This window comes from Cardiocondyla obscurior, linkage group LG16, assembly GCF_019399895.1.
Source record: "Cardiocondyla obscurior isolate alpha-2009 linkage group LG16, Cobs3.1, whole genome shotgun sequence".
Classification (NCBI taxonomy): domain Eukaryota; kingdom Metazoa; phylum Arthropoda; class Insecta; order Hymenoptera; family Formicidae; genus Cardiocondyla; species Cardiocondyla obscurior.
Window position 1 is genome coordinate 2111512 of NC_091879.1, and position 8065 is coordinate 2119576.

The 8065-nt window shown below is 43.1% G+C and overlaps 1 long non-coding RNA gene across 1 annotated transcript; it reads right to left on the reverse strand.

Annotated features, from left to right (window-relative positions):
• Positions 1–256: 256 nt before the first annotated feature.
• Positions 257–4922, reverse strand: LOC139109112 (uncharacterized). Its single transcript, XR_011546784.1, has 4 exons — positions 4680–4922; positions 4145–4454; positions 3007–3096; positions 257–2910 (listed from the first exon to the last, which is right to left on the reverse strand). It is a non-coding gene; the product is annotated as an uncharacterized lncRNA (long non-coding RNA).
• Positions 4923–8065: the final 3143 nt, after the last annotated feature.

The window sequence follows — 8065 nt, forward strand, 5'->3', positions numbered from 1 at the left end:
AACGAAAGCTCGGGGGTCCTCGCCGTCGCGTCCCCCCTTGTTCCCGCCACCGCTGCCACCGCCGGCGCGCGGCTCGTTCGCTCACCTTCCACCCCCTGACGAGCCGAGTGTTCGCCCGCGCGGTCGAAGCGGGTTCGACGGTGGGTGGAAGCGCGCGTTCAATGATACCGGCACTCGTGACACGGCGAGACGACGCGCGCGAGATCGGCACGACGATCGATCGCGAGCGAGTTCGATGAGGGAAGTCAGGGGGTCAGAGGGTGCAAGCATCGAGCCCGCGCTCGCGAGAGAGTCAAAGTTGATCGACCGTGACTTTAATGGAAAAAACTGAGTAAATGATAGAAGTAATTCGCCGACACACTCGCGACTGCTTTTTTCAATTCTGAGAAGATTAAAATGCGAAAAGCGTTTATTCTGAAATCACGGTTACGGATCCGTCCTCTTTCGCTGATTGAAAGGGATGCCAGGCGAAATAAAGCGTGGGTGAATAAAACCGGAGGTATCGCGAGAGAGGCCGACAGGATGGGGCGCCCTTATCCAGTCCATCTTATCGGACGCGAGTTATTTAGTCACGGTTACGTTAAGGGATATTTACATAAGCACCGGCGGAGGGCCGGCATTATCCCCCGCGTAAACAGTAAATAAGTCCGATCCGCCGGCGATCTCGGAGTCGGAGGCTTCCCACGTTTTCTCGTTACCGTATGCTCGGTATCTCGCAGCCTCGCTTGGAAGAAAACCTACCACCTACATAAACGTTATGGTCTTAAGGGGCTGGCAACCCCTCGCGCGACGTGGAAGTCCCGAAATGCGCCGTCCTTTAACGCGATAAGCGGCAGGTCGGGATAAGGCTTCTTACGATAGCGCTTTGTTCAGATTGATCATGTATTAACGCGTCACGAAACAAATCACGCGCGATGAAAAGAAGAAATAAAGGGCACAACTTGCTGACGCGTCCGAGAAAATATTTTCTTTCGCACAACTCCGTCTTTGTAAGAAAGTTTATATCTACTAAAATGGAAATTTCAGCAGTCTCGTAAAGAAAATGTATATTTATAGGCCGGATATTACTTCAGACGCGAGAAAAAAATAAGCAAGCGTAAAGATTTAAGAATTAAATTGTTTCAAGCTTTTTTTTTTCGGTCTCTGGATTTTTCCACGTGATAAGAAAAAAATTCCGCAAGCTTATCATCGAACGCCACAGTTCGTTCGCGATAACGAATGCCACAAGAAGCAGTCTCTGATGTTCTCAATTCAACAAAATATAAATTTCCTAAGAGCATAAGAACAGTCGTAAAAAAAGAAAAAAAAAGTCTAATCGCGCGCGCCGAAAGGGATAAAGATGCTGCGGTCTGCATCTGCGTTGCGTATCTCAGGGGAACGTGCGATATAAAGAAATGCCTCGACGATCATCGCTTAGAGGGATGACTGGCGTTGCCATTACAACGTCTTCGGCCACCCCGTGGGAGATGACCAGAAGACTTCCGCACGCGCCATCGACGGCTACATTGACGTTCAGCCACGCGGGAATTTCGGTACAAGCCGTCCCGATAATCATTTATGTGGAACAGAAATGGAAACGGGGACCCTCCGCCTGATCTAATCGCGCCGGCTCGATCTCGCAAAACGTTTTGCAGGCTGGAAAATTGCTGAGACATTGCCCACCCGAATAATTTTTCTAACGCAAAAAAAAAAAGACGATCCTACGTTCCCACGCATAGTCATGCGACTTAGAACTTTTAGAAATTTTAATTTATATGTGTTTAGATTATGTTAGAACAATGTTAGAAAATCAATTTTAATTTTAGTTGCATGATAAAAATAATTAAAATATTAATTCCTATTTATTATTTTTCTAGAAAAAATTCTAAGATTAAAATAAATTTATAAAAATATAATAGTGCAGTGTGATAAATATTTATAGCAATTTCTCATTTATTTCTTGCTTGCGCGGTCGAAATATAGTAATAAGTGCGATATATGTGCACGGGGACTGACGTAATAAATTTAAATTACACGTTTGGGCTTGCCAATCCTTTGTCACAACATATGAAAATATATGGAAAAGCATAAAACACGACGAAGCACCCCGCCCGTAAAATTACCTTAAGTACCCCAGGCTGAATTTATGGATTTATATAACGTCTTTGCATCGGCTCAGCATCGGGGAGCTCATAAACGCCCGGGCTCTGGGGCCCCGAAAGGGGCTTTATTAATGCAAACTCTTGTTACCCGTGTAAAGTCGTAAAGCGTGAGGCTTTTGCACCTAGCTCGCGTACAGCCCCCGCCGTAACGATCAATACCTTCAGCTTTACAATCGCTAGACACCCTATAACGCGAGAGAATCTGCGATGTTTTCCCATTGTGCGACACAATGTCATATTTCCTTAATTCCCTCATTTACGACCGGTCGTGATAAATCCGGACGCGACGACGATAAATCTCCATCGCTCTCCTAGTCCGTCGTACCACGCACGATTAATCGGCTTAGCTCCAATGTGATCCGCATTCTACCACGTATCAGACAGCAGAATGTTACTTAAAGTAGTTAGTAACTAGTTAAATATGTACAGTAATACATAAATATAGACAAAGTTATTTAATTATATGTAATTATGTAATAAAATCATTGTTATATTAAATAAAATAGCTATTTAATTATATATAAAATAAGTTAATAAATGATAATTGTTCAGTGCAATTAAAATAAATTACTACACGTGTTTTATCTTGGATACACTTAAGTACTATTATATGTCGTTATATTACACGTTTAAGGCAATTAAATTTAATTTTTATAGAATTTTGGATCACATTTGAGCTATTACGATTTGAGTTATCAAGAAAGAATCTTCTCATTCATTCTTAATGAACTGGAGAGACTAGAGTTGACAAAATCCTTTATGGACTTACCTGTAACATACAAAAGAGAACAAAAGAAATTAATATCGGTCGATTTTGTTACGTTTTCGTAAAGATAATTTTGTTTAATTATATTATTAAGCTTACCTTGAAATCACTCTGCTGTTGCCTGCTGCCTCTCCTAGGCCGCCTCCTCCTCCTCTCAGTCATCGTCGACAGGATCCTCCATGGGTTTATCTGTAAACATACACAAAAAAAAGAGATTAATATTTATTGTAAATTTACTTTCAAATCATTCTGTCGTTGCCAGCTGCCTCGCTGGCAACATACGCATATTTTTTTAGAATTAATCTATGGAAAAATTTTTGGGGTTATTTGTACTTTTATTTTTTGTAAAATACAATAATGTTCGCATAACAAAATACATATTAATTCTTTTCTCGTTTTGTATGTTACAGATAAGTGACACAATAAGAAAAAATTAACTTCCGCCAACGCGGTCAGAAGCGCTGACTTTGGTCAAAATATTCTGCGCCCGGCGTATCGCGCTGAGTCGCACAAGTTAGGAAATCAGAATCAAGAATTCGCAATAGTAGATCTGTTCCCAAGACCCGCGGGGGAAGCGGCATGTCGTAACGCTTGGCGATAAGGAAAATGTAATGTGCCTAGGAACCGAGCAAACTTCCGTCGGTCGAGCTCTCGTACTTTCGGTTTCCCTTGTGAATCAGCCCTCCGTCGCGAACACCATCTCGAACGGCATGCCGTCGAAAACCCTGTACGCTTAAACCCCGCGGAATCCCCTACCGAACTTGAAAGCATTCATCCGCCAACCTTCCACCGACTGTTTCCGCGCTACGTCTTTGCCGGATGCTTCTCTGATCGATCGTGGACCATAAAGACTCAAACGGGCGTTTCGTACGCCTGTAATCCGGTGTGTCGTTCGCAGAATTTAAATTTACTTGACCTTTCTGTGATATTCCGTATTAAAACCGCGTTTTATGAGCATAAAGCTCCATAAAAGTGTTAGGTGATAGATATCCAGATTTAAAACACATTTATATATAATATAAACTCATGAGTTATAGTAAAATACAGTATTAAGTTATACTCGTATAAAATACATTTATAAATTATATATTTTATGAAAGCATATATTTTCAAAGCTTTTCAAAAGATCCTAATTCGCACGAGTCATTATATTTGGGGATATTTATTAATTATAATTTCTATATAATAATTACAATTGAGTAATGTACAGTTGTCAGCGTGTTGCCCATTTACTTACATTTGCAGCTTTTGATTAGATCAAGGTAGGTTATTTTCTATCCTTTCATCCTTCATCCTTCCTCCTTCCTCCTTTCCTTTCTCCAGTGGCAGCTTCTGGATTATTCTGATATGTTGTAGTACTTCACATCACTTGATACAGTAATACATTGTTCTGACAACTTCGACCACAGCAAAGACTTCCTTCTTTCTACGCCTTTAGGTTGCAGTACCGGTGCCCAGAGCTTTTTGAATCGCTTTGTCCTGAGTCCAGATCACTTTCAAGGTCTAGATCACTTTCACTTTTCTACTTCTATAATTTAGATCGCCTTCTGTAACATGAGACACGAAAATTCAGTCTTTTTTATGGCACTCCCGATCAGTGTACATACGCGAAACGGAGAAAGTACTGGTCACAATGACACACAAATTTAATCTGTAATATGAGTTTCTACAAGATTTTGATTGCGAACATTCCATCTTCGATGCTCGCGTACCGTCGCCCGACTACAAGTAGACTGAGTTAACATGGCGAAATACAGAACGAGACGACTCACCTTCATTTGACCGGTCGAATGTCGGGATGTTCTGTGCGGGACACTGCACCCATACTGCACTGCAGCCATAGAGCTCCCAAGGCGAGGCGAGACACAAACACACGATGGATGAGCCGCGAGGACACGCAGATGCCTCGATATCTTTCCCTCGACGACCGACACCCCGCGCGTAGTCGGCGTACCTTCTCGACCGTGCAACGGATCGCGTAGACTGTTCGCGATCAGGCGATACGTAGAGCGCTGTGATTGGTCGGCGCGCTAGGGAGATTACGCGCTGACCAATCACAGCGCACCACTAGACTCAGGTACACGATGATGAGCCGTGAGAGAATATACGCAGATGCCTCGACATCTTCGCCTTGAGAATCGATGCTTTCCACATAGCCGACGTATCCTCTTGAATACGCACTACGCAACGGGTCGTGTATACCTGTGGTGTAGACTGTCGGCGATCAGGCGATTCATGGAGCGCTGTGATTGGTCGGCGTGTAATTTCCCTAGCACGGGCAACCAATCACAGCGCTCCATGAATCGCCTGATCGCCGACCTTGCAATGATGTTACGTGCTCGTTCGACTACGCACAAAAAATACGCCAGTTACGTGGAATGCATGGGTTTTCGAGACGATGTTGAGACATCTGCGTGTTCTCACGGTTCGTCGCCGTGTACCTATGCCTCGCCTAGCCCTGGGAGCTCTGTGAACGACCCGCAGTGTCCCGCACAGAACACCGCCGATGTTCGTTCACCGACATTCAATCGAGCAAATAAAGATGAATAATCTCGTTCATTATTCCACTGTGATAGTTATGCAACGTTCGCGATCAAAATCTTTAGAGACACAAACTCCGGATCAAGTTTGAGAGCATGAGATGTGCACCTCGCCCGTCTTCCTCGTCGCCGAGAGTCTCATTTCGTCTCAATAAAATAATTTTTGTGGAACCTGAGGAAGACAAAGTGCACGGGGAATATTTTATATCGCGACCCGTTTCATTCGCCGCTTGACACAAGCTCTCGGTGTCGTTTATTCCGCCGACGAGAATTGACTAAAAAATCAATCAAAGGTAGCCAGCTTCTTGTTACAAGGTCAAGAACAACTCGAGTGAAACAACGCCACGAATATCGAGAGTGCAACGAGAATACGATGAATGATCGTTCGTTTTATAACGACGACGATTTGAGAGTTCGGAAATGACGGTAGATCTCGTCGTGGCGAATAAACGCTTCGTTTTTTATTGTTTTAGAGAACGACGCCTCGAGCTCGCCGAATGCATGTAAAAGACGTCAATTAATTAACTCGACATTAATCTCGGCGTTTCTGAGAATTCCGCGAGAGAAGGACAGCATTAACGATCAGACCTATTGCTCTCTCACTCTTTTTACGCGGTCGTCTCTTTCTATCTAAGGGCCGAAATCTCTAACGGTCACTTCAGTCTGGTCGCGGAGGCTCGGGCGTGTAAGACGTGTCGCTAATTGCTCCGCACTTACGCGTATTTTCGGTCGTGCATAGGATAATGTCGCGTACAAAGTAGTGTCGACCGCGTCGATTAGGGAACGGACAATCATTTTCTGCATATCTGAAGCATTGCACTCGTCGTTCTGTGCTTTATTTCCTGGCTCGAAAAAGTGCTCCGGAACGACAAAGTTACGGTTGCGGACGCAGCGCCCGGAGCGTTCAACCTGAATTGCGCTGCCCGTTCAGCGTTACCAACTCGCTAAACTCGTCATCTTCTACAGCGGCATTCAACAAGTTCCGGCAACTGCCATTTTCGGAGCGTGTAATCTGCACCTCGCGCGTCTTCTTCGTCGCGGCCGAGTCTCAATCCGTTTTGAGCAAGTGACTTTTGAGGAACATTAAGAAGATAAAGTGCGCGGGGAACATTTAATATCGCGATCCGTCTCGTTCGCCGCTCGGTGCAAGTTCTTCCCGGTGTACCCGGTGGAAGTAGGCAGCGTCACGAATATCGTAACCGCAAATTAATACAATGAATAATCGTTCGTCGCGATTCGTAATTTAAATCGTAAAAAATCGCCGCGATAATCTACCGTCATTCGTTCGATTGTTCGTCTCTCGAGTGATACTGACTATAAAAAAACAGCAGAGCAGTGTAATATAGTGTCGAGTGATTTGGATTACTACAAGACGTCAGGATAATCCAGAATGCTGCCACGGAAAGAATGCTGCCAAGGAAAGAAGGAAGGAAGGAAGGAAGGAAGGAAGGAAGGAAGGAAGGATGGAAGGACGGACAGATCCCACTCTAACCTAATTGAGAGCTACAAATGTAAGTAAACTGACAACACACCGTAGATCGTAGATCGTAGATCATAGATCGTACATCGTAGATCGTAGATCACTCAATTGTAATTACCATAAAAAATTATAATTAATTAATGTCCCTAAATATAATGACGCGCGCGAATTAGGATCTTATGAAAAACTGCGCGCGCGGTTTCTTCAAATATTTTATAAAAAAATATATTTGTAAAATGTATACTTTACAAATCGTATACTTTAAAATGTATACTTTCCTTTTAATTATCGAAGAAGACATATTAATGCCTCGTGATTTTGTATAATAATAAATTGGGCGGGGAGGTTAGAGAAAATTGCTAAGGACCCAGGATTTAACGAAACCGTTCCACTAAAATTCTGAAACGATATAAATCTCCCGAAAATGGTGGCTGCCAAGCTCATTCTCATTTCTTCTCTTGCCTCTTCCGATCGTAAACCCCGGCAGCGAAGTAGTTCACTATATACGAGAATACTACAGGGAGAAAGCGAGGGTAGCAAAACGGCAGCGGTAATAAAATGTGTAACATTAATGAGATAGTAAAAGTAAATCCAGCGCTATCGTCAGTTTCGCTCTCAGATAGTATATATACCCATTTGCCAGCAAATACAAGGAGAAGTCGTTCAATTTTCAGCAGTTTTAAAGTCCCTGCGGAAAAATCTATTTTTTGAGAAAAAGCTAAATCGCAATTTAATATAAAAAAAAAATAAAAATAAAAAAATATACGTATTATATTTATTCAATTTAATGCAAAACGTTTTAAACATACCCGAGCGGGAATTTATTTAGCTAATTTGATTTTGCAGCTAGTGTTAGATCGCGCAGATTAAATATAAAACTCTCTTCAAAAGATAAAGTTGTCATTTAAAAAGAACAGAAACAAAATCTGTCTGGTATCGGTCGTCTGGTCACTGTTCAGCGTAGACCATGTATCTGAATAGATATCTAAACATTTCTGGCCGCGTACTTGTTTACTGTTTTGTTCCAACCTTACGCAAAGCTCGCTCGACTGCCGAATTCGTCGGACAAACCGGTTCTCGCTGTCCGCTGCTCGCGTGTCTTCCACCTTGCGACCTTAAAAAACGCGAAGGCCGCCGG